General features: G+C 44.5%; 1 protein-coding gene across 2 annotated transcripts in view; it reads left to right on the top strand.

Annotated features, from left to right (window-relative positions):
- Positions 1 to 3,827: 3,827 nt before the first annotated feature.
- The window catches only part of erfl1 (Ets2 repressor factor like 1), a 32,261-nt gene continuing 8,430 nt past the window's right edge, over positions 3,828 to 27,658 (top strand). For both annotated transcript variants that reach the window (XM_084026711.1, XM_084026710.1), the window contains exon 1: positions 3,828 to 3,946. The gene's annotated coding sequence lies outside the window, so the exon portion shown is untranslated. The remainder of the gene's footprint in view (positions 3,947 to 27,658) is intronic.

The raw sequence follows: 27,658 nt of genomic DNA, 5'->3' as shown, positions 1-27,658 counted from the left end.
TTCAGGTTGGGAGTAGTGCTGCCTCTCCGGTCGCTGCTGGCTCGCTGCGCCGTCAGAGTGAATGCGTGTGGATAGACCGGTCGCACTTCAGCCTGTGAGAGCTTTAACAGCACTGCGTGAAAAAAAAAAAAAAACGGAGGTATGTTGTCCGCTTTCTACATTGTATCACATATAATATGTATCTCTTTTTAAATTTTGGATCTAAATTGGGGATTTTTTTTCCCACCAGGAAAAAAAAAAGTTGTGATTGTTGTGTTTTTTAAAATGTGGCTCGATATTTGTGCTGTTTGATAATTGAATGGTGTTGCTGTAGCGGGTGTTTTGTCTGTATTGCTGTCGCTTTGAGGATTACGTTGTCCAAAAACAACAACACAACAAAAGTTGAACTGTGCTGTCAGTGTTCGGAAGCGTGAATCTTTGTGTCTTTAGCTCACGTCTTCTTTTCGGAAACTTTGCGCAAGTTGAGGTCCGTTTCGCAAGCAAGCGCACAGCGGGGGAGAGGGGAAATAAATCTGCTGGTTTTGGGGGTGCAGTTGTGAAAGTGTCGGCTCCGCGGGAGCACTTTGATGCGTTCAGCTGTCGGCGTTGGCCCGGATTAGCCTTTAAGTGTCTCTATTTGTTAAGGCGTCCAGCCCTCACCTCCACACCGCCGTATCAATCAGTCAATTAAACAGCCACTCACACGGCGAGCTGCACGAGACCTCAGCCGGCGCATCTCCCCTCCCCCCCCCTCTCCCTGCGTGTGCGCGTGCGTGTGTATGCGCGCGTGTGTGTGAGAGAGTGACCCCGTTTAATTTACCTTTTATAAACATGTTAGTGTGTGTGTGTGTGTGTGTGTGTGTGTGTGTGTGTGTGTGTGTGTGTGTGTGTGTGTGATATTTTTTGGGTGCTTTTCTATTTTGTGTCACTCTGCTCGTGCTCTTGTTCTCAGATTTGGGAGGAATTACACCTGTGGATATTTTTTTATATTAATCTTTATTTGTCCCTTCATTCATTAACAGTTTAACTCATTCCACCAAATAGTTTCTTCTAATTTCTCGACTTGGATTTTGGAATCAGGTTCAAGTTCACCCTCCTTTTCTCGAGGAGCCTGACTTCTTAAAAGAATTTCCTCGCCAACATTTTTAATTTTTCTACTTCATAATCCCAGGTCTACACAAAAGCACGTTTCCCTCGTCTCCATCCCAAACAGAAAATATAGATATTTTTTTTAAATCAGCCAAGCAGCTCCAACTCTTGTGACCATCCGCCAATGTGTTCACCAAAGGAAAATGCAGGAGTGATGCCGATGATTTGTATGTGTGTTCTCAGACTCGCATGGGAGTTTGTTTCAGAAGTGGGCGCATCGATACAGTGCGAGCCAAACTTGAAAATATATATATATATTTTGGGGAATAATCTTTATGCGGATTGGCTGGTCGCTCCTCGCCTTTTTATTTTTATTTATTTTTATTTTTTTAGGTGTTTACCCCCGTACAACTTTGATGCATATTTATGCGCGCCGTGGGTGTACTCCATCAATTATTTGTGCCAGTATATTCCAGATAAACAGTGTTTGTAAATCAATACATGCATGTAACTATTGCAGATTAAGAGATCGATCAATGGATCCACGCTAACCCCAACCAATGTTTTTTTTTTTTCTGGCGTCAATTATTCACATCTAAGTCTACACAACACCCGCCTGCCTCAACAAAGTTTTTATGCTGCGTGCGCGTGTTTGTGATAGAAAAAGTGAAGTAAGGCTTAAACATAATTTGTTTAATTTAACATTAACAGCAAATGCAAAACACACAATCATAATAATAATTAGAACGATAATTGACTCCCATCGATTCTGAATGTATTTGTTTTAAATAACTACAGGGAATAAATCAAATAATACTGAAATACACTCTTTCTTTTTCTTTTCTTATTATTTGTTTTACTTCTGCTGTTTCAGGCTAACTTCCCACATCTCTCTCTGCTTCAGCGTGTTGCTCTGAACGCGTCGCTGTGTTTCCTGTGTGTGAAGTTTCAGGCCAACGTGTTGAGCGTCTCCTCTCCAGCCTCGTCTCTGAGCTCAGGCCGCTTTAATTGGATTATTTCCCTGGTTTTGTGCCGCTTCTCGCCGGCCGTCTCATCCGTCTCCGCTGTCAATATATGGTGGAAATATTTCCGACATTAAGTGGCATTTGGGGAAATTTCTCCCCTCGTCACTCACCCTCCCCTCCTTCATCTTTCACCTCTGCACGGCTGGCTTTGAACTCGTTAACCCGTCCAATTACATTTGTTCTAATATCAGCGCTTTAATGCTGCTGCTGCTATTTAGTCAGATATTCTAAGTATCTCCCCAGCCACGGATAACACATCCCTGCTTAATCAATTTGCAGGGATAATTACCATCATAATAATAGTAATAACAATAAAAGTAATTACAATAATAATCGATGACATTATGTAGACTTGCTCTCATACAATAAGCTGATCCAACTTATTTTCGTTTGGAAGTAATATTATTATTATCGTTATTTATTTATTGTATTATTAATATTGTTATATAAATATTATTAGATCGAATAAATCTGCTCTCAAGAGTTTATTTCTCAAAGAATCCTGGTTGGAATTTAAAACTCCACCTTTTCCACTTATATTATTATTATTATAGTAGATTCTGACCACAATCCTTTTATAATTTAATTAGCTCACATTAATGTATTTTATTTAATTTAATAATACAATATTTCATTTAATAGAATAATAAAAACCTAGTTATGTTGCCGTTCTGTCCGTAATTCACTTCTTACTCACTCGCCGCCATTTCCACCAAAACTAATGTATAAATACGTTTTTTATATCCGTGCAACTGTTCTTTTGCTTTATTTTTAAACGATTATTGGAATAGTAATCTTATATTAATTTCCTATTTTATAGATCTTACCCGAGTTTTTCATTTTAGGTCAAATCTATTCTTTGAATCAACTTTTCGAGTCTTTGGTGAGGAATTACGATTTTGGATGTGACCTCCATTAATTTCTCTTTTCATCGTTTCCCCCCTTTTTTCTTTACTTTCCTCGTTTTGGTAATTGACTATTGGCTTTCTTTTATTCATCAAGGCGGCCGACTTATGGGGGGCTCTCACCTCTCCTCATCTCCATCTCATCCCCATCTCGGAAAAAGAAACTCCTGACTGATGCGAGAGGCGGGTTTTGATTTTTTAAAAATGCTCTCATCCTTAATGTGTTGTCATCTGGAAAGCAATTTCGTATGATCAAAGTGCGGCTAGTTAGTGCGGTCAATATCCTTTCCAGCGAGCTTCTCATATATTGATAACAAGACAGCAGAGCCTCTCGCTGCGCTGCATTCGGGGCCTCTGTGTCCGCGCTGCGTGCCGATAAACCCGGACACACCCCGTCTCGGCAAAACGAGCTATGACCTCACATTTACATGACATAATACAGCAAAATTATAAAGTCACGCTGGGGGAATTTGTTGGAATGTCTTGGGGACTGGATGCCACCAAGTGCGATACAGTCATTTACAAATAAGTGCGCACAGTTGAAGTCATTACGGTAGTGATTTTTCTGATACTGCATGTCTTCCTCTCAGTTACTGTACGTCAGTAAAGAGTAAATACGCTGATTGATCTGTGGTCGATGTGGCAGCAGTGCTCCTGCGGGAAAACGACTCCCAGGATCGGCTCCACTCGGATGGATCCACGCGGCACCCGTACCACAGACGCGTCTTTTTGTGTGTCCGAAATTAGAATTTTAGAGTTTTCTTTCTTTCCTTTTTTTTTTAGTGACGAATTCGTGCAGTGCGACAGCGGCACTTCCCCCCTCTCGCTTCCTCCCTCCCGGGTCGGATCAACAAGCGCAGCGGCGACAAACTCCAGTCCAGTCCGAGAGACGGTGATCGGGCTTCGGCCTCAGGTTCATCTCTGAGGCGGGGCGACGCGGAAGTCCAGGTATGTGAACTTCAGAACTCGGTCTCCCTTTGCCTTCCTTCTCTCTCTCTTTCTTCTTCTTTTTTTTTTTTGTTAAAAAACTGCTTATTGTCAAATGAAGTCACATAAGGTCAAGATGTTTGGGAGTCAGTTGTGTGTTGCTGATTTAAAATTGAATATGAAGTGTGTCCACGATATGGAGATACAAAATATGACTTGCAGATGGCATATTTAAAAATATATTATGAACAAAGATTTTCTTGGTTGATCAGACGCTTTTCATCAGCTTTGGATTCAGCTTTTTTTTAAACTCCTCTTTCTTGCTTATAAAAATGTGCAGTGAAGCAGCACAAACCTGTCTGTAAATAATCAAAGGTGTCCAATGCGCCATGCAATAGCCTTTGGCCATTACAATCGCATGCAAGACGCTCCTCCAGCCGCCCAATATGTGAACGCTTCCTCCGGCTCCTCTGCTCCCTCTTAATCCTTCCTGTCTGATATTAGCCCCTCGGCGCACCTTAAAATCTGTGTTTCATTATTCAACATGCGTTGCTGTTTGGCCGTAGACACTTCTACCTGTTACACTCCAAGCCTATAGGGCAATTGAAGGACTCCTCTGTATCTCCCTCACCATCTCCAAGCCTCTGTCCTGCTCCCCCCCTCCCTCTCCCTCGCCCCCTCACCCGTGGCCCTCGCACCCCTGTCGTCTCTCGCTGCCACACCTGGTAACTACAAACTTGTACACAATAATAACAGCCAGATGTATCCATCTATCTCTCTATCTAGCCTGTCGGCAGTTAGTGGAGTGGCTGAGAGACTTGCAGGCGTGAAAAGGTCAGTTAATCAATGGCGCACAATTTGACAAATCCCAGCGACTCTTATCATCCTCAGGGGCGTTTAGGGCCGAAAGGAGGACCACCGAGATAAATGCTTAATCCTGACTGCACTGAGAGAGAGAGAGAATGTGAGAGAGGACAGATAGAGGAGTGCTGTGTAGCAGCATGCAAAGATGGACATGCAAAGGGGTCAGGAGGTGGAGGGAGGCTTTGAAAGGAGTTGGCGAGTGGAGAGAAATGTGTGCAAGGAGGGGACGTGGAAGTGGCTCAGAGCAAAGCTGGAAGGTGAACAAACGTGGCAGCGTTTGGAAATGACGGATTCTCCTTTTCTCTGTCATAATAATAAAAAAAAAAAAGGGACGACTTCGTGGCTCTCAGATCATCGAATTCGCCTCCGGCTCGACAAGCCGCGCACATGCACATGCCTTCTGGGTTGACACAGAAATCCTGGTTTACTCTCAGTTCTGGCTCTGCTGCCGTGTGCAAAGTTGAGAAAAACCTGAGGAAAACAAAGGTGTATGAGTGGTTGAATTCTCCTGTGGCATGTTAGCCCGCCTGCAGCAGTGTGCAACCAAGAGGAAAATGAGCTTTTGTCCAGAAGGCTGGCCTCTTTTTTTCTTTTCTTTTTTTTTTCCTCTCTCTCTCTGTTTTTTTGAACTGCAGGGGTTTGGAAGGTGGCACAATTTGTTTGCCCTTATACCTTCAACGAGGATCACTTCGGTATGACATGGCGGCGGTTGTTTTGTATTGAATTGTACTGCGGCTCTTCTGTGGTTTTATTGGCATTAATCTCATTTAAGTTAATGATCAAAATGGTGTCATTGTCACCAAAAGTGATCTCTTGAATGTGTGCGCTTTAAGTCGGTGTGGCTTCTTTCACATGGGTGCGAGGGAGCTGCTTGAGCGGCTCCACAGACAGACGCTCATGTCCTTTATCTCCATCTCAATACAAGTTCAGTGTAATTCAATTGAGATTAGTTGCACTGGCATGACAGCAGATCCCTAGTATTGCCAAAGCACTTAGGAGGCAATGACAGGACCACATCGACGTGCGCTAACACATACACACCACCCTGTGACTGGCCAACCTTGTAGGGGGAGACAAACAGGGAAGAGAGAGACAAAGTAGGGAATGAAGAGACCGAGTGACAGCCAAGTCAAAGATGTTTTGGCAAAATCTCAGAATGACGAAGTTAAAGAATGATAGAAAGTTGTCGAAAGAGTGTGAAAAGAAGAGGGGGTGATGAAGGGACCCGGATGACGAGCAGAGCTGAAGCATGACAGCGCATCCAAAAAGATGAAAGAGTGATTGACTCATAGGGAGTGTGATGGAGTGATTGGAGGTGAAATGCAGGAAGGAGGTGGTAGAGGAGGTGAAAGAAAGCAAGCGGGGACAAAAGGGCCGAGGACAGAAAAAGAGAGGGACAAAAGATAAAAGGAGCAAGAGAGGATAAAATGTTTAAGAGTGATGTATGTGAAGAGGGGAGAGGAAGAGATTTACTAGAGGAGAGATTAAGTCAAGTTGTCCCCGGTCAGTCATTAATCCGATTTAAGAGCAATTAAGGTGAGACTGATTCCTTCCTAGAGAGAAAGAAATAGATGGAGAGGCTGAAGAGAGGGGGGGAGAAAGAGAGGAGACAGCTGGGAAGAGAAGAAAAGAGAGTGATTGAAAGAGAAAAGGTAGAAAATAAAACAGGTGTCTGAACTCTGAATTATAATATAATTACAAATTACGACATGGATAAGATATGACTGATAACGATCACCCTATATGTAAAAGAAGTTAGGGCGAGAGGTGAAATATATGTTTCAAAATGGTGGTGCATAAGGATTTGGCTGTGGTTTTTCTTCGTACACACCGGTATGCTTTGAATAACAGGCGTTTCCCTGGGAGATCAGGATCACACAGAACTAACTCCTGACACTGTTGACAGAGGCTTAATGTGAAAGCAACCAACCAGGACCTCCAGTCTGCATGTTGGAGCTCCGCTACCTGTGAGATTATTCCCCCGAGAGCGGACGAGAAGTTGTGAAGTTGAGTTTAAGGTGAAAGCGCGGAGGCCGCTTCCCTCTCGTCGACACGAAACACGGGGGTAGAGAGGAGAAGCAGAGCGAGGGACGAAGTGAAGACGAATCTCCTTTGAATGAAAATGAAAAAAAGAAAGAACAGAAGCAATGATGGTAGCCTCCCCTCCCTCCCTCCTTCCTCCTCCTCCTACTCCAACAAACCCCTCCAATCCCTGCTCGGTGTGCTCTGTTGTTCCAGATGTGTATCAGGGGTCTCGGGGTCGACAGAGGGGTCCCTCCACCGCTGTAGCATTTCTATGTCTATTGGGAGATGGTGGTCCCGATAGCTCGGCCGTCTGACACGTACACAGCAGTACATAAATCAAACACACACATACACGCTCTCCCTCCATTTATCTCCCACTCAAGCGGTGCGGTGATAGCAGCCAACTCTGCATAGAGTCAGAGAGAGGGAGAGGTTGTGGTCCGTCTTGTTAAGTGGGAAAGTAATGGGTAGCTGTGAAAGGTTTACTTCTGTTGCTGCCATCTCCATTGTTCTGGCCTTCCCAGTGGTTGTGCCTCCTTTTGTTTGTTGTGCGTGAACAGCATATAGCACACTCGACTGCGTCCATAATTGCCGTTCCACATAACTGCTGGACAAGAGTGTGTTATTATGAAGCCCGTTAAGGCAAAGAATGGAGCAAATTGACGGCCGGGGGTGAAGATGTTTGTTGTACGACATTTTAAGGCATCTGATTGGAAATGATTTGGCGTGATTTCATTCGCTTACACCCATGCTGAATACATTTGTTGTTGGTTTTTTAAAAGCAGCTCACCATTATAGAAAATGACCTTCCCTCGCATCGACACATCTCCTTTTTTTTTTTTTTTTTTTACTTCATTTTCATCCTGGCTTTTATCCCATAAAGAATCTGTCTGTTTTTTTGAGGCTCATCCATTGCAGTTTCTGTGTACCAATCTGGAGCCCATCACAAGTCCCAGATTGAGAGGCCATTTGGCTGCTGTTGACAGGAGGGAGCAGCTATTGACAGGGCCCTGCCGGGGAGGCGTGTTCCAGGCCCCACGTCCAAAGCGTTTGTGGCGTTTAATACACTGTAGCAGTGGTCTTCCCAGCCCTCACCCTGCATGCTACTGCCATAGGGATCAATATGCACTGGGTTAGAGAGAAATGGACCATCTGATGCACACTCAGAGAGGGGGATGAGTGGAAAACGAGTGAGAGAGACAGAAACAGCAGGGAGGGGTGGGGTAGCAAGGGATTTAAAGGGAAAAAAGAGAGGAACCGGCTTGAAAGAGGAGAAGAGATGGCGAGACCAAAAGGAGGTGAAGAGAGGAAATGATAAGAGGCACGGTTTAAAACACATGGAGGCAGAGCGCTGCCCGGCACAGAGATAGATGGCAAAGGAGAGAAAGTGGTCAGCGCTTGAAAGAGACATTCAGCGGGGAGAGAAAACAGATTGGAGTGAACGGCGATAGACACTGAAAAAGAGGAAGACTCTAGACACCGGGGAGGATACACACAGGAAAGGAAAAAAGACATAAGGGAAGAGAAGAGTGGGAGATAGGAAGGGAGAGGGGGTGCTAGACGAAAAGGAGGGGGAAGAAAAACAGAGAGAGAGAGAGGGGTGCGGGGGACGGATGAGGAGGAAGGGAGGGGAGGGGGGTAAAATTTCCATCAGGTTTTCAATTGGGGCGGATCAATAGTGTATTAGAGCTCACCTTGACCCCGTCTCTCCCCCTTCTCCCCGGCCCAGCACACAGGCCAAGCTTCTCTCCCTCACAGCAGGGGACAGAGAGGGGGAGAGATTGCATTACGGCCTCCCTTTCTTGGACCAAAGTGGCAGAAAATGGCACAATAAAAGCAAAAGCGAATAGAAAGAAAGAGGAAAACTAAGTCGCGGCAGGCAGAAACGGAGAAAGTGGGAGATGAGGAGTAAGAGAGAGTGGAGCGAGCGGGAGGAGACGCCAGCGGGTGATGTTTGGACGGAGATCTTTCTGAGAGAGGAAACCGGCTGGGTGCCGAGGTGTGTGTGCATGTAGACTTGACTTGTTTGTATCACCACAACACACCCAAAAGGGCAGGTCGCTACCGAAATACGTCGTCCACGCGAAACACAATGCATACTACGATAGGCACTGTATGAGCTTGATTGGTTCTCTGTATTGTAGCTCACACATTGTCCTATAGGTGTCGGCTTTCTACTGTTGTGTCTCCATGTACAGGCTGTTTTTATTCACTGATCTTACCTACAAAAAGATATGTAATCCATACACAACCCGCATAATGGTGAGCCCGGATGTGCAGGCCGACAAAGGAGGCCAACAAACAAATACAGGACTTTCACCCAGGAGACCACTGTTTGTGTCCCGTGTGAAACCAAGTCACGGTTGACTTATTTTGCATTTGTTGCGTAACTTTGGTAGTTAACTAATGCCGCCGATGTCAATTACGTAACAAACTTATTTATTTCACATAAGAATTGTGCTTATTTTAACTCAAACCACAATATTTTCTTCAACCGAGTGGTTTTGTTGCCCATTTGTGTTGCTGGACATTCGCAGGACTATGAAATACTACTTAAGTTTCTGGCCACCAGGTGAATGTCAGTCCAGTATTCACAGGCCTTTTTGCTACGTTTTGGTCTCCACCAGCACCTGACAAAAATCTACAGTTCCATGCTAGTGGGGCACCATACATTATGCCAGCATATTTTATTTTATTTGCTTATGGTTTTGTTTGACTCAACCTTGCAGTCTATTTGTGAAACAAAACAATGAACTGAGTTGGCTGTCTAGCCTACACTTATTCAATGTTTGTCAAAAATATCATAAAAGCTGCCATTTATTTTGTAGTTTTCAAAATCATCACTGCAAAAACTATAATTTCCAAAAGCATGTGATGGAAATCTTCAGCTTTTGTTTTATTTCTATGACCTGCCTTGAGAATAAGTTGCACACAAAGACTCAGACATGTAGACAACCACCCACCCACACACACACACACACACACACACACACACACACACACACACATCGCGCTGGTAGGACACTCTCCATCACTGGAGGACAGCAAGATGTGAAGCTGTTTGAGGAGGACAGAGGGGGCAGAGCGCGTTGATGGGGGGAGAGGTTGAATAAAAAAAATTGATCTGTGAATTTAGCATTTAGACACAGTTTATAAAGCGATATAGAGGGGAGGCACAGGAGCAGAGGGGACTGTGCGGGGGAGGACACTTAACTTTACAATAGGTCAGCTCTACCTGTTTGACTAACTGTAACCCTGACCGTCCTGCCTTGCTGAGCCGTGCATACACCCCACCGAAAAAAACCCCAACACAAAATACGATTTTTAGATCCTCCTCTCAACGATCCGTCTTTGGGCAAGCGTGTGATGTAGCTGTTTAGACAGGAGCTTGTTTGTAAAAGCGCAGACCTACTAGCAGCACCATCCTCATCTCTTCCCCACATTTCCTAATGCTGTTCCTATTGTCACCCATCCACACTCGGGTGCACATGCACACGCCAAGACAGCCGACAAGCAACACACAAATACACACGCGTGCGCACCCTATCTCTGACACACACACACAGTAACACACAAACTCTGTCCCACTCGCTGAGGGGGAGAAAAGGGAAGAAAAAAAAGGAGAGAAAAAAGAAATCGATCGCCGGGGATAGCGGTGCGCGTCGGAGAATCGTATCTTGTCAAAATAATATATTACCCTCATCCCCGCCTGATCGATGCGGTGGATTAGGGACGGAGGGCTCCCTCTTTCCCCTCCTCTCTCCCTCTCTTCCTCCTCGGTGCTTGGTGCAGTTTAATATTTACCTCCGTGAAAGAGCGGCCGCGACGGCTCTCAGCCCTAATTGATTCCGACACATGGGGCTCTGTGCTCAGGCTGCGGATGAGAGAGGGAGGGCCGGCTGGAATGCAGAGGGAGAGAAGAGAAAGAAGAAAAGAGAGGAACAAACAAGAAAAGGAAGGAAGGAGGGATGGAGAAGGAGCTGCGGGGTTGAGACAACAGTGTAAACAGCAAAATAGTGGAAAATGTGGTGAATGCATGCGTTTTTTCAAGGCGGGGGGGGGCAGACAAAAGATGTCTGTAAGGAAAGAGAAATAAGCTGCAGGAAGAAAGTGAAGGGCAAAAGTGAAAAGGCCAAGCTAAAGTATTCTGTTTTAAAGAAGTGGATGGATAAAGTTTACAGGGGCGATGGAGAGACAGAGTGACGGATGAACTAAAGCAAGACCGCGGAGGTCAGAGGAGATACAGTCTGAAAGGTGTAAGATGGAGATAGGAGAGCTTAGGGGTGGAGAGGGATGGTGATGCACAAATAGAGGGGGGAGAGGGACGAATGGAAAGGATAGCGGAGAGGAAATGAATCAGGAAGACTGAGGGGAAATGGAGAGGAGTAGGTGGAAATGGGACGGCGGGCGTAAACGGCTCCGGGAGAGCAGGAAGAGAAACGGGAGGGATGAGGGCCGAGGAGAGCAAATGAGAGGGGATTAAGAGAGCGACATGAAGACGGATAGAAACGGAGGAGTGAAACATGACGGGCGCGATGTAGAGCACCAATAAAAACCGGAGAACGGGGAGAAAAGAAATAGGGGGGATGATGGAAAAAAGAGCCCGCCGCAGAGGTGACAGAATGATATCAGGTGGGATAGACAGAAAACAGGAGTGATAGCGGAGCAAGAGGCGGGAGGGTAGAGAGGGACCATATTTTCCGTTGAAGGAACTGGCCTGTCATGCTGTTCCGCCGGCGCAGAGCAGCTCTATAAAATACAGGGAGCAGGCGGGTCGTGTCGGGTGACTTATGTGTATATCTAGGCTTTGTCAATATTTCTTTCTGTCTTCCTTCCTCTGTGCTCCCCCTATTGCCTCCTCGCTCCCGTGCTCTTCTTTCTCCGACTCCAATTGTGCCGCCGCTCCTTTCTCTACGTGTGTGTTTGTCTCAGTTAAGTGCTCACTTCTTCTTCTTCTTCTTCTTCTTCACGGCAGCCTCGTTCATCCTCCGTCCCTCTTTTCCTCCGTCGAGCGGGTGCAGGTGTAAAGAAGGTAGTGGGAAGTCTTCTGCACCTCCTCAGCTAAAACGCGACTGCGGCGCGATGACTAGAGGACTTGGCAAGCTCGCGTCCCCCGCTGATTCTCCATAATGAGACAATGCAGTCGGGGTGATGAGCCTTGCAGTTAAATTGACATCACTGATAGAGCGCCAACACAAATATTCTCATTGATGTTCGTATTGGGGAAGTCTGTCTCCAGCCCCAAAAGCAAGCAGACAGCCACTGGTGTTCCCCACCTATCACACGTAGTCCCCTGTTTTCCCAGTTTCTCTTCTGCATGAGTGCATGTATGAATGAATGCATGTGTTTGTGTACATCTCTCTGTATGCACACTCCTCGAGTCAGTCTTTGCCCCGATACAGAAGCACCGGGTGGTAGGCTGATTTATTCATGTGGTCCCAGGGAGGATTGCACCTCCTCTTCCTCATTTGGCATGGTTTAGTATCCTGAGCACAGGCCTGCGGAGACCGGGTCCATGGGGGGGCCAGACATCCTGCAGATACACTGCCCCGGTCTACAACTGGTGGACACTCACAAATTGCCCTGCTCTACATTTCATGTATATTCATTAATAAAAAGCACGTCCAAAACTTTCTGAGAACACTTCTGTCTCGCCAAACGTGCGAGGCTGCTGCAGTATTGCGCGGGTTTTAGTTGAGCTGATGCCTCGACCACATGTACTTCCAAGCCCCGCTCGGGTCCAGGTGCCACTTAGGTCTTGAAATCTGTGCTACGAGAGAGAAAGCAATAGGTTTTTGGATTACATAGTGGTATAAAGGTATAAATCGAACTGTCTCCACTAGTGATTGTGATACGGATCCACTTTGAGCTGCCACCGTGAGTCCATGACAACCGAGTGTTGCCGCGAGAGAGGAAACCAAGACACAGGACATAGAAGTTGCACTCGAATGAAACCCAACTTATTTACAGAACAAGCAGAAAATTCACAATCCATCTTCCATGACTTCCTTTGTCTCTGATCTATTGTTTTTTCCTTCCCGCTGTCTCTCTCCTCTCTCTCTCTCTCTCTCTCTGTCGCTGCGTCTGTTCTTTATTTACACCTCTCCCCGTCTCTGCAGTGGCTCAGGGAGCGGTAACAGAAGTGTCACTTGTCATTATTGGTCTAATTCAGTAATCCGTCATCGTGCACTCACTGTATGCAGCGCATTATATGCCGGCACAGCAGGTGTACTACGCACTGAGGTGGAGATTCGATTTGACACGCACGCAGGCGAGAGGGCCGACGGGGGCCGACGGGGCCGACGGGCACTGAGAGTGTGTGTGTGTCTGTGTGTGTGTGTGTGTCTGTGTGTGTAAGAGAGAAAGTAAAAGATGGAAACGGACAGAAAGATGGTGAGATTGAATTGTGTGTGTGTGTGTGTGTGTGTGTGTGTGTGTGTGTGTGTGTGTGTGTGTGTGTGTGTGTGTGTGTGTGTGTGTGTGTGTGTGTGTGATATATGACTTCCAAAAGGTCTTTGTGATGGAAACAAACAGACGTCCTATTAAAAGACAGTAGGAATCATTAACAGTCACAACAGAAGGTAGTCAGAGTCACATTGGCTTTAAGTCTGTGCTCATTGGACTCCGATCACTTTTACTTTGTGGTTTGTGCCAGTATGGTTTGCTTTACTTTTCACCCTCACCCTACAGCCCTTCTACTTCTTGGGGCACATTTAATAATGTTTTCTTTTCTGCCTTTATTTGACAGCTTTAATAGAGAGATGTCGGAACATGAGGAGAGGGAGAGAGAGGGGCGATGACATTCAACAAAAGGGACATTTGTGTTTATGTGGTCAGCATCTTAAAACCCTTAAGCCACCAGGACGCCCGCGCTCTTTATTATTAGATCATACGGAGACACCGATAATAATGGACTAAAGGGAAAGTAATAATAGACACCCTTAAGGGATGGAAGTAGGTTTCACTGGCCAGGTGTCAACCAAGGTTTCTCTCTACACACTCATCATTCTACAAACACAATGTAAATCTGTGCCAGGTTTTATCCAACCCGGTATGAATCCACAAACAGGAATCCGCACCGATCTGCAGTGGGCCTCTTGCAGAAGTTCTGTGTCGAAGCGCCATTGGTAGACCCATCGGTGATCCCAAAGCTCGTGACCTCGACGTGAGATTAATAATGATTAATCCACAAAAAGTTATGAGAAATTGTAACGTGTTAGTTAGAGTTGGAGGTGGTGAGGTTATTTCATTTTTAATTCTTAGTTAAGATGTGGCTGTGGTTCAGGTTTTGGTAAGAACCCAGAAGGGTTGGCTCCATTAGAGTGATCCCCGAGGGCAGTACGTATTTTATCTTCTGCCTCTGTTTGTTTATTTATAAACATCATATCTGTTTACGCAAATATTGCTCAATACATCGGTCTACCGTTGATATGCCAGTTGTTATGGCACCTTTGTGTTACCAAACAATATTCTTGCACTGAGCAGTATTGCAGCTCTGGGGGTTGATATTAAATCTCCCCGCACCTCTGGCGTCGTAGTTCAGTCTCACTACCCAGGCCTATATCCAGCACACCATAATGACTTCATCCTCCTATTTCATAACATTATTTAGGTCAATCGTTCATACTTAATTTGTGGTCTAGATTGAATCCTAATTACCTGTCATGATGTCACTGTGATTATTTGTTCCATTTGAAGGCATTTTGTCGTACAAATGCTTTCTTCGTGGCTGCTGTATGACACCAATTAATCATAATCCACGTCTGGGAAATTCAGAGGAACAGGCTTGTCATTTGTTCTCTATTATTGATGGCACCTTTTGAGCAGCAGCAGTCTCCGGCTCAAAGGTCAACACTTGGTACGTTTGGTGTTCAACAAAGCTGAATTTTCCCCTCGTGTCCCGTAATATTGATTGCATACATTGTGGTAGGGGTGATCCCCAGTCAAACATGAACGGTTCATTTGAGAAAAGATTCGAAAAGCAGAAACATTTTTTTGCCAATAATGTCGATCTCCGCCGGGGTCTCAGGCGGTGCCAGAAGTGTTTCCCAGGTCTTTTAGTTTTTTTGTTTTGTCTGAAAAAGTGTGAGAGGGTTTAAAGGATGTGATGTCGGAGCTTCCCCTCCTCTCCTTATCAATGGCAATTTGTATGTGAGCGCTCCCCGCTGTATAGTCCCAGTGGGCGCGGAGGATTTCATCACGGTCTTAACCCCACAAGGCTACAAATCCGGTTACCACTGTAAGTGTTTTAAACTGTTTAAACCATCCGAATGCTCCACGCCGAGGCCGTGTTCGAGTCCCGCCCAGACCGCAACCGAGCCGCACGAGCCTTAACTGCGTTTGCTTTAGGTTTTTTTTTTTCCCCTAGCATTTTATTTTTGCTTCATATAACACCTGCCATTTCCACCGGTTCATCAAACTGCAGCTCTAAGCCGACTCCGAGGGGATTCGCTACGATTGGTTTGTGATAGTCTCAAGTTTTTACTGCTGGCTTTATTGATTCATTTTCATCAGTCCTTTTTTTCATTAACAACAAGTTAGCAAAATATAAAGACACTTTTATGTGATTTGACTATCTGCCAACTTTCTCTCTGTCCATCGTTTTTATTTTTTACAATGGAATCACTTTGTGTAATCCCCGGATGACTTCTGTTTTAATATAAACTACAATCAGTATTATAGGTTTATTGTAATATTCATAATAATCAATACAGCACCTAGACTAAAGGCGTACCCCTTAGGCTTTAATTATATCATATTTGTGATTCCATAATTACAATTAGCATAATGAACAGGTCGATTGATTATGCATGAGCCCAGTTGTCCAAAACACAAAAATGGCTCCACTGGTGAATAAAAATGCATTGAAATGAAGTGCAACTTAAAATGACTATTACTCTTGAGAAAGTGTTCCAAAGTTCAAATGAGAATGAGGACCAATTATTGTAAGAAGGTGAAGACATTGAATTAATTAATCAGCCTTCAGCCCAATCAGAGACAGCTTTAATCTAAAAACATGAGACTGTTGCTCAGAATCCTCACGCCTCGTTTCTTTAAGACCACATCTTCCAACGAGATTTTTCCCCTCAAATATCGCGATAACAGAGTTACTTTAGACTCTTAGTAGCGTATTACCTGCTAATATTAGTTCCTTATAATAACGCTGAAATTGGATGAATTTGCGCACAGACTACAGTGATCTGTAACGCGTCACAAAAGTATCCCCGTCCATCAACTGAAAGCAGAGAAGTCAGCCGAACTTTAACGAAAACACTTTTTCTATAGAAGCTCCTAATTTGAATGATTAGTGTGCGTAAAACTGCGGACTTTCCAGTCCAGCGCCTTGTTGGATCTCTCTTTACGCACATTGACGAACAAAAACACCGTTTAAAAAAAGCTGCATGTATTTAACATAAATAATAATAATATCAATATATCCTGCTAGAAACATCAGGCCACTAATTGATTTTAAAGCGCACTGAAAGAGACTCCGATATGGATTTTTCATCTATCGCGGTTGGTCGCCTGATGTGATCACCGACTGCAGCTTTATTTTCCATTTTATGATCAGAGGCGATCAATGCCGCTCAATACCCCTCCTCCTCCTCTCTCATCCCTTAAGTGCCATAATGTGTCCACCCTGAAAGGCCTATCGCCGTCTTCAGCGTGATTATATATATTTCATATTAATAATCTGAGGTTATTTGTGGCATACAGCATCCAAAAAAATGACGTGTGTGTAATTATGCGGTTAATAAATGATGATATCGTAAATAAAGGAGAAAGTGGGAGGAAAAGGGGGAGTTGAGGGGATGGAAAAAGAAACTAAGTTGGAAAAAAAGAGGGATGAGGAGGGAAGGAAGGAAGGGACGATGGAAGGAAGGGACGTCGTTTGAATTATTACCCTGTATGTGCCTGAGTGGACACGAGACAGAGAGCAAGGGGGCGATATGGCGAGTTGTTGAAGAAAAGATGAGAGTCGAGCCCGAAGGTGGGGGAGAGCAGGGAGGGAGGGAGGGTGGGTGAGGTGAGGGCTGATGATGAATGGACGGAGAACAGGGATGAGAGACGGAGCAGCATGAAAGAGTACACACGGTGCGCGGTCCCGCTCCGAGGATGATGAAACGTTAATTAAAGTAAACGAGCTACCTGAGCTCTCCGGCTAACCCCCTGTCACACTCTGTCAGGAGACAGAAAGAGGGGGAGGAGGGGGGAGGGACATTTGACTGAACAGCAGAGAAGTTGGGTAATCCAGCTGTGGCTTTAGTTCAAGGTTGACTGCTGTCACCCTTTTTTTACAGGCACGTGCAGATATCCCCGGATCACATATCTTATATATATATATTAGGATATTTTTGGGCGGGGGTCAGACTTTTATCATGGTATCCCTCCGCTTGTTTGAAACGACTTTCTAGTGCAGCATCTTACACGATCGTCCTTTGATCTGTCTGTTGCAGTTTCAACTTATGGGAACTTTTTTATGTAAACATTTTGAAATGGATTTATCACTATCAGTAATTCCAATACAAACCAAAAAAAAAGTAGTCCCTAATTTCACAATCACCCCTTTTCCCGCCGCGTGTTCCTCGGTTTCTCGGCCAAGATCACCTTTGTTTCCCTTTTTTTTTTTTTTTTAATGCTCATATTCATTCAATTAATCTGGCCTCTAATTTGTTTATATATTTATTTACCCGGTCTCGCTATCACTCTCTCCCTTTTTTTCATCTCTCTCCAACGATTATCCTGGCGTCTAATTAGAAATCGATGCAGCTGGGCCGGCGGGTATTTGCAATGTGTTTGTGGACGCTGAGAACAATTCCCCGGACTGAAAAGACTGAGAGAAGAAAAGAGAGAGAGAGGAAGAGGAAACGCTACACTGCACTGCGATATATGCACACACACACACACACACACATTCTGACAACCGACTTTATTGCTTGAAGCTATTCTTCTTTCTAAAAAGGCGGCTACGTTAAAAAGGGAGAGAGAGAGTAAGAATGGAAGGAAAGGAAAAATGAAAAGAGCACCATTTTAACGACTGACGCGAGGGATTTCTGCAGAATTGTTGAGGAGTGTTTCCCCGTCTTTTAGGAAAACAAACAAATCTCGAAGTGGAAAAGCACTTTAAATGTGATGGCCTGCATCTAACCCCGGACCGGAGGAGCCACATTCATCAGCAAGTTAAAACGTGCGCTTGCATATTATAACTTTCTGATGAAATGCAAATTATTATTATTAGTAGTATTAGAATTATGAATTATAATAATAATTACAAGTATTATTCTTATTAATTACAGCTGTTATTTGTAATTATTATAATAATCATTATTATAATGCATATTAGAAGACATAAACAGTCTGAAATGTATTGTTTTGAAGCTGTTTTGTTTGTGTTATTTCGCGACCATTATTTTTTCCACGTGTCTCTTGAAATACCTGCAGATATAAAGGGAAGTTCCAAAGTTTTAAACAAATTATGCTGCACCTAAAGCACTTCTTCTTCTCCTTCTCCTCCTTCTTCTTCTTCTTCGGTCATTATTACCGTCGTGTCTGTCTGACGCTCGTGCCGGAGCCGGACTCGCCTCCTCTCCGCCGCCGCGCCCCCGTGGAGACTAGTCGGTGTAGAAGCGGCGGTTTAGCGCCATTACCGGAGCCAATCGAACCTAACCGGTTTAGCAGCTGACAGATGACAAAAAGAAAGTGTTCCAACCAAGTGGAGAGAAAAAAAAGAAGAAATGTAGGAGGAATAAGAGCCTCGCACTTTTTTTTTATTAGTTCAGCTTTACACCACGGTGTGTTTACCGTCTGTGCTCTTTTATTGGCTCAATCCATAATCTGTTTTCAGACGCTGTTTCTCTCTGTTTTCTGTGTTCATCATCCCAAACGAGATGCATCTCTCTCCCTCTGTGTGTGCGTGTGTGTGACTACCAGCATGGAAGTGTCATATCGGGAAACGGAGTGTTGGAGTGTCATACCCCCCCCCCAGCACCACCCCTCCACCCCCATGATGAGGGAAACTGAATAACTTGCTTTTTCTCCTTGTTGCTTCACATTTCATCAACCCCTGTGACGCTTTATTTGTGCCAAAACCATCAGTCTGGGCTCCCTGGCTTGTGTGTGCTTTTGCATGCGAGTGTCTGTGTGTCTTTGTTGCTCCGTGCAGAATAGCAGTTAGTCATATTTGAGGCTCCATCCTTGCATTTTCTGTCAAGTCTGTCTTTCCATCCTGCACGCTCATTAAACGTCCCTTACACACTCAGACACACACACACACACACACACACTCTCCCTCTCTTTCTCTCGGTCTCCCTCCCTCCCTCCCTCTCCTTCTTCTTCTTCTTCTTCCTCCGCGCCTCACGCTCCCCTTGCCCGTGGCTATATGATCGTGAAAAATGTGTTTACAAAACTCGCTCTCTCGCAGATCAAACCGTACGGACGAATCAAAGACTTTGGAGGAGAGAGGCAGAGAAGAAGGGAGAGAGAGAGAGAAAGATAGAGAGAGAAGGGGAACGAGCAGAGGGTGTGTAGAGGCCTTATAATTTTAAAATTCTCTGTGTGTTATTCCCTTTTTTTTTCTCCTCCTCTTGTGTTTGTGTGTGTGTGTTGATGTCTGCCCGTATCTCCTTTGGTAATACAATATCTTTAAGGCCCCCAAAACAACTATCTGTGTCTCACAGTTAAACATGAGATAATGCAATATTGATGTCTCCTTGTCTTTTCTATAACGCAATACTGGGCCCATTCTGGCTGGACACACTAACGTGGGCCGATAGTGCCCTTGCACTTAAAAGAATTACTGTGATCCTGTAATAAATTTTAGAGGGATGCAACACAAATACGAAGTCCCAAAAGGAATACTGGGTTAGTGAAACCAGAGTGAGTTAAAAAAAAATACTCCCAAAGTAGAGTCGGGTCACATTTCAGACCAAGTATTCAGCACAAGATGCACAACAAGTCCAGATGGGGGTCGCTGTCGCTTTAAGTTTCTTTGTAAGTCTTTGTGTCCTCGAAGGGGGACCAGAGTCTGGCTCACGATTATGTGGATTAGGAGTTTATTACACGGGATAATACAAATTGCAATGCATTCATTTTTCACAGCTATGAACAGGCTGTAGTAATTGTACTAGTGAGGTTTATGGTTTGTTTCTTCTTATGTTCCAACTTTTTAGTTCCGTCTTTTAAAGTATTTTATAATGATCAGCTGTTGACTAAGATTAGAAACAATAATGGACTTAATCCCTGACATTAACAAATACCTTTAAACAAAACAAATGCAAAAAAGGAAGCAGTATTCTCAAAAGCACGTAATCTTATATGGAGCATGGAGAAAAAAGTGATGTTTTAATATTTGTGAGATAAGTGCAATGTGAATGTGAAGGTCACTGCTATGTCCCGGTCTAGTGCTCACATGCTCGTGGCAACTTTTGGCATTCAACGTAAAGATATTTCTTATTTTAGGTAAAAAGAAGCTGCATGAGGATGCATGTCGTCCATGAACGAAGCTTGATGTTTTTATGAGAAGAGAGTGTCTGAAATAATTAGAAAAGGACAGGATGAAGGCATAAAAAAAAGACAAACAGTAGGACACAAGAGGATAAGAAGAAGAGTGCCAGTTAGAAGCTGGGGAAGGGGTGAAGGGTGAGGAGAGGAGAGGAGAGGGAGGGGGGCAGACAGACAGGCTGGGGGAGCGATTATAGCAGGGTTTATGTATGAGCTATTGATTGAGTCGGTGGTGACTTCTTGAGTGGTTAATTCGGGAAGTGAGAGCGATAGAGAGAGTAACTCACTGACCAGAGAGGGGAGGGTGGGCGAAGGGGGGATAAAGAGGGAGATAGAGACAGCGTGAATGGGAGAGAGAGAGAGAGAGAGAGGTGCATTTCCTCGATAAAAGGAAAACAAGACACTATTTTGCAAGGGATTATGTTGTGTTTTTTAGTGACTAATAAGGGCACTATTAACCCTTGTTTTTTTTTGTTCAAATCTTTATTTCTTGCTGTTTAAGGGGCCACAGACCTCACTGCTGTGTTAGAATAATAATACTTATGTACCCAGGCTTGCACATACAAGTGAAATGACAATAAAACATGTTTAGCCCATGTATTTGCAATGTAGACTTTGCCTGAACAAATATATTTGTTTTTGTTTGCCAAAAAGTAGTTCACAGACAAAGGCGTGCACAATGTATTACTTCTATCTGGGGTCAATTAGACACCAGGGGGGGTCAAACCATAGACTGTATACGGATCAAAGTCATCGTTAGACCTTTTAAGAACAAATTATTAAAACTCCAATGACAGAAATCCCAGATTTGTGTTAACAATCAGCGATGTAGTAGCACATGGAAACCCATTGTGTTTATGTTCTGCAGCTGGGGGTCTCCCAGATGAATGTCATTCCTTCATCAGTTTGAAATCAGCTGTTCTCATGAAATTGAGTCAATAACGCTTCAAGGTTACATAATAATGTATGATAACGGGGACCCTAAACAGGAATCACACTGTTGCTGTACAAGAAAATGATCATGATCTTAAAACCTCTACTGTCATCACTACTTTGTTGCCAAGAGACATGCATTCACACTTTCCTTTTAAATGACATCATAGAACTCTCTATCAACCTCCGTTCACATCCTAAACAAACTCTCCATTGGCTCTATTTTAGTGAACAGTTTTGTTTCCTTTTTCAAACGGCTCTTCCCCAGACATTTGCCACCACCTCTTCTTCCTCTCTGCTTCTCACACACAAACAGGCACACACACACACTCACGCGCATGCGCACGCCTCTCTGGTCTCTATAGACGTGAAGTTCAGCCCATAGGACACTCATCTGCTCGCTGGAAACAACAGATGGTTTCCTTGTTCTCACTGTATCACCTTGTCTGAGGAAGTCAAAATCAAGAGCAACAACTTGGACTGGGAAGAAGGGTGGTGTGTGCGCGCGCGCGTGCACGTGTACACGCGCGTTTCTGTGGTGTGAGGAACAGTGTGAAGGATCTGTGTTATAGCCTATGGATGTATTGGTTGTTATTCTAAATGGGTCTGATGCATATTCACCTGTAGTTTCGTTAGTGATGCATCTCTCATTGTTTTGCTGGTAGGATATCCTGCAGTCAAATTCCTAAATTCCGCGCGCGTGCGTAGGCTACGTGTTTTTTTGCTTAAACGTGTGAGTGTGCGTGCATGCATGAGTGTGTGTGTGCGTGTGTGTGAAGGTCAGCTCGCCGGCGCAGTTTCTTTTCCTATTTCTCTTCCCTCTCGCGCAGGTTTTGATCTCTCAGCCGCGAGATCAAAGGCGCTCTCTGGCTATTAGTCAGCGCGAGCCATTGATCCCTCATCGATCCACGCGAGACACAGCCGCCCCGTGAACACCGCGCGAGGCTCCCCAAAGCTCCTCCCGCGCGTCCGGAGAGAGAGCGAGAGAGAGAGAGAGAGAAAGCGAGCGGGAGTGAAGGAGGACGTAAAAGAGTGAGGTGTGTGTGTGTGTGTGTGTGTGTGTGTGTGTGTGTGTGTGTGTGTGTGTGTGTGTGTGTGTGTGTGCGCGCGTCTGCGTGCGTGCGTGTGTGTTTTTCTACTGGCGCGGGCAGAGCCGAACTCGAGCTTTTTCTTTGCCGCGGGACATGAAACAATGAGGCTCGAGCCGGTTTTAATAAAGCGCGCTTTCCCTCCTTTCAACTCTGGCGCGAGGCGGACGAGCCGGCAGCGGAGAGCGATCGATAATTAATGACGATGAATAATTTAACCCTATCGATTGATACTTTTTTCTTCATCCTTTTCCCCCCTTCTTTTCCTTATTTTCTTAAGGCCGCCGTTCCATAGCGCGCTGATACCGTTTCACGCGCTCACATCCTCGTCTCCACTCACCTCCTCCTAAACTTGTTGGAGTTCTCCACCTTTCATGAAAGCCTTACAGAAACAGCTTTCATATTTATGCTACAGCAGCCCATTTATGACCTGAGCAGCCTCATCTTCACCGGCTGTAGGAATCTTTAAAGCTCCGAACCTAATTTGCATGAATACAAGTGTACTTTACAGGATAAGGGAGGTAAACAAAAACAAACATTATCTTATTGTCAACAACATGTCTCCATTGTGACATTAACCTCCAGTGTTGTCCCAGAACTTATGAAAAACACATAAATGAGCAGCACAATGATCACGTTCCTTCCTTATAATGAACAGTTTATTTCAAATCCCTCTTTTTGTCATGACCACTGTAGGACACCACGTGTTTTATCAATCCGCAGCTGAAAATAGTCCCCAACAAATGCAGAATTTGCTCCACCTTGAGCATCCTTTTGCTAAAAAAAAAGAAAGAAAAGTGCTCAGATGTTGTAAGAAATATCTTGAATTTGTACCGGTTGACATCAATGCATGGTCGGTCTATTCATGGGATTTGTTGTCAAGTAAAATATATATATGTAATATAACGTCAGACTTATTCTTTAAGCCTTGAAACTATTATTGGATCAATGTAGTTTTTGGGAAGCATTTTAGCTATTATGGACAATTCTCAGTTGTCATATGGCTGGAATTTGTATAGCAGTTTTATGACAGATTATCCATTTTAAACATGCGTTGGCCTCACAATCATTACACCTGCTGGTACATTTACGTCTCCAGCCGAATTTCACTGAATGACATTTTGGTCAGGCGGTTCTGTCAGGTGATAGCCGCCTCTCGGTGTGAAGGACTCAGCATTAGCTTTGCCCCTGCAGTGTGGAGTAAATGGGTGCTCTGTGGGAGAACGAGGAGAGTCACCGAGCCTCAGTACTCCTGTTACTATACATCTCGCTTAAATACTCCGACAGTACTGCACTGCTCTCTGTTCCTGTTCATTCAACGGTGTTGCATCCCAAAAGTTATATGTGGCCAGTATACTGTCAGGTCATGCAGCTCTTTGACTCTTAAACTGTACAAATTAGTCTTATAGAGTTTTCAGCAACAGCTGTTTTGCTGTCATTTCGAGCGATTTGATTTATTTATGGATCTGAAAATCATAGTTCAAGGGAAAAAATGTAAGTGAGAACACTTAAACAATAGAACCTTAAATAGAACTGCCTTATCCAGTCTATTCCCATGCCATTGTTGATTGTATACATCCCACAGATAGTCTTGCCAGAAAAAAACCAAAGCCCTATTTTTTGCAATATTTATACAAATCAGTGAACTGCAAGAAATTCTACGTTTTAAAGTTTAAAAAAAAGAGTCTATAATGCAATTATACATCATTCCTTTATACATTCTGTATGTTTTGAGGTAGGTTAAATATTATTTTAACAGAGATAAATCATCCATTATACTTTATGCTTGACCAATTAAAAAATGTTATTTCAGAATTTAGATGAGAGATTTAGCTAAATCCGAGGAGTTACAGGCCACCGTTCTCTTTAACATTTGGATGGACAGGTTCTTTTTCCGTCTTCCTGACCAACCCTCCCCCCTCCTCTCCTCCCCTCCTCCTTCTCTCCCCTATCTCTCTCTCTCCCTCTCTCCCCTCCTCGTTCCTCCTCTCTCCTTCCTTCCATCTCCTCTAACAAACCCATAGCAGAGTCCCTCTGTTCTTCCACCCTGAGGCTGACCAGTGTGTCAGAGCTAACCAGGGAGAGGAACAGAGAGAGAGGGAGAGACAGAGATAGCGGGAGAGAGGCAAGTATAGAGGAAGGGAGAGAGAGAGGGTTCAGTTGGGCCTTTTTCAGGGGCAACCAAAAAAAGGAAGATGAGACAGATGTACAGAGCTCGTTTCATCTAGTGGAAAAAGAAAGCGGGAGAGGCCAGACTCTTCATGCCTCGTATTTTTCTATCTTTTTATATCGTGACCCGTCACTCTTTCCTTCTTTAGACAGCACTGGAGATATAATGTTGCCTGAATGTCAGGCTTGCCCCCCTTCCTCCGTCTACCCAAGTCACTCCGCAGAATTTCAAAACATATTTGGTACTACAGTGTATTCCGCACACTGTTTCCTCTTCAGTCCCGTCAGTGGCCTACTGACCTCGGCTTCACAAGTATAACAGTTCTGCTGACGGGCCCCGGTCTTATAGATTACCAGCCTTGTTGCAAACTTGCATCAGTGTGAATTCATCCATCCAGTTCTGGAAAGAAGATGTTATGTTCCAAAATACCCGTCCAAATATTGAACTCTTCCAAACTACCGAAAAATCACATTTTGACTCTAGTATTAAGTTGCCAGAAGATAGGACTGAGCCGAACGTTGCATCAGCTTTGTAGATAAAAGTAATTACTTCAATTCCACATGACTTGCCGCATGTTTTTAGAAGACTCTTAAACCCGTAATTAATAGGGTTTTTTACTTCTTTTTCTATCATTTCTGCAGGCTTATTCCAATCAGTGAAAATCATGTGACATTATATGACTCTGCAATATCAATTAAAATATGCCTCCAATAAACGAGCATAAAACAAAAGAAGTTACAAAGTGCTTAATAGACATGAGATGAACGTGCAGATAATTATCACCCAATCCCCTCAGCTATACTCGGTGTGTGGAAAACGCTTGAAAACACACAGTGCACTACTTACCCAGCAATAACGTACAGACAGACAAAGTTAGCAGCTATAGGTTGTGAAGAAAGTGAAATATTTTACAGTTAAATAACCATATAATTTGCTCAGGAGTTGGTGGAGGGGTCTAAAAGGGAGTAAATAATAGACTTAAATTGAACAAAGTGACCAGAATCGCTCTAAATTAATTATAATGTTCATCTGCAAGATGAGTAAAAAAAAGCAAATGTGAGCTAATGGCGCTCATATTTGATGTTTCCATTGTTCCCACAAGGCCAAGTATTGCAGGTTTATAGACTGACATTTAAAGTTGCTCACGGGTTTGGCCTTTCTGAGACTTCTGCGTGTTTGTTTGAAAGTCGAGCAAAAGCTCTCAGCCTTGACCCAACGTGCTGTAAGTGTGTGAGTCCGTGCATCTCTGTCCTAAAGACACGGGAAAAACAAACTGTCCCTTAAAACGAGCACACTCTTTCAACACACCGCATTATCAAAAAGCCTCTGACTCATCAACACAGCAGAGGGTTTGCAGCGGGAAAGTGTGTGTGTGTGTGTGTGTGTGTGTGTGTGTGTGTGTGTGTGTGTGTGTGTGTGTGTGTGTGTGTGTGTGTGTGTGTGTGTGTGTGTGTGTGTGCGCGCGTGTGTGCGCGCGTGTGTGCGTGTGCTAAAAAACCAGTGTGGGCCGAAAACACTCTCCAACATGTGGAGGAGCACAACTGCGGCGAAGGTGCTTTTTGTCAACGTGTGACTGTTGCTGCAGTAACTCGCTACCCCCCCCTATTGTATGTATTTACCTTTGTCATCGGTAACTGTGTGATCCATCATCCAGACTGGGTTTTTATAGGTGGCCCTTTTGTGGGAGAGAGGTCCTTTTGTTTGGACGGTGGCATTTGTGTTGCATCTGTGTGATTGTCTGCACATAAATCTGCACTCAATCAGCACCCTCTTTAGTAAACAAAGTGCATTCTTTCAGCTCGCTGAGACGTGTGTTAGTGTGTCTATATTGATTCAGTCAATATCTATGGGCTCCATGTCTTATTTTGTGTGCTGCTTCACACTGTGTGTGTGTGTGTGTGTGTGTGTGTGTGTGTGTGTGTGTGTGTGTGTGTGTGTGTGTGTGTGTGTGTGTGTGTGTGTCGGCTACCTGAATACCTGTGTATTTATGGCATATCTGCTTGAGCCTGTGTTTACTGTGCATGTACAATCCATTACAATCTGTGAGCATCTGTATCTTGACAGTCTGTGCATGCGTGTGTGTGTGTGTGTGTGTAAGAGTGTGTGTGCGTACGAGGAACAGTATTCCCTGGGCTGCTAGTTATAATGTTTCTGGGGGTGATGGGGGGAACTTGAAAGCCCTGCGCTGCCCAAATCAAAACTAACAAGGAAATGATGGGGGCTCCTTTATCTCCTCTCTGGCCTGGGGGGCCGAGGGGGGCGAGAACGGGAGACTGGGGAGGGAGGAGGAGGAGGGAGGGAGGGAGGGAGGTAGGAGGAGGAGGGGGGGGGCTGCCTAGCTTCCTCTTTGATTTGTAAAAAATGCATTACCTCCGAAATCAAACGGAAAATTACTGTGCCGAAGCAAAACACACAGAGCAGGAGAGAGGGAGAGAAGAGGAGACGGGTGGGGCAGAGCGTGGATAGGTGTGTGTGAATAGAAAAGGAGGTGGGAAAGAGGAAAAGGAGGATTCACCTGTATAGTTACGCTGTTAGATCGGGAAAAGGGAGGATGGATATAGATGTAGGCGGCGTGTAGGTGGTGTGAGAGGTAGCCGGAGAGACCCTGACAGATGGGAGCACACATATATATTATCCTCGGAAAGAGACGAGCCGCGTACACGCCGTGGACGACGAGAACATGGCGAATAAAACAGATGATGCAGTATTGATGACCCGTAGCCCACAGGGAAGAGGGAACTTATAGATTACTACCTCAAACACAAAGAATAGCTTATTTTATAAACTCGTATGTCCGCCTGGGCCTACGCTCAGATGTGCTGTCGAGTTTTAAGGGAAGGATGGAGTCGTTCCTAATTGTGCGAAGGGCCAATGTGCGTTTTGATGTCTGATTAGAGTTCTGTGCATGAAAACAAGCAGCTTTTCTTTTTCTTTTTTGTGAAGACGTGACTCATAGCTGTTATTTGGACCCCGGTGAAACTTTGACTCATTATGGGAAAGTGAGTGCAGGCAGAGACACAAGGCCAATAGAAAGAGAGGAGAAATGATAACGTGAGTGAGATAGGATGAATGCCAGCTCTATATCTGAAGACAGAAGGAGCGGCTTGAAAACAAGAAAGATGAAGAGAGGGAGGAGAGAATGAGAGCGGCCAC

Source organism: Eutrigla gurnardus, assembly GCF_963514095.1.
Source record: "Eutrigla gurnardus genome assembly, chromosome: 14".
Taxonomy (NCBI): domain Eukaryota; kingdom Metazoa; phylum Chordata; class Actinopteri; order Perciformes; family Triglidae; genus Eutrigla; species Eutrigla gurnardus.
The sequence above is the reverse complement of the archived record's forward strand: the minus strand, read 5'-3'. Positions and strand labels throughout refer to the sequence as shown.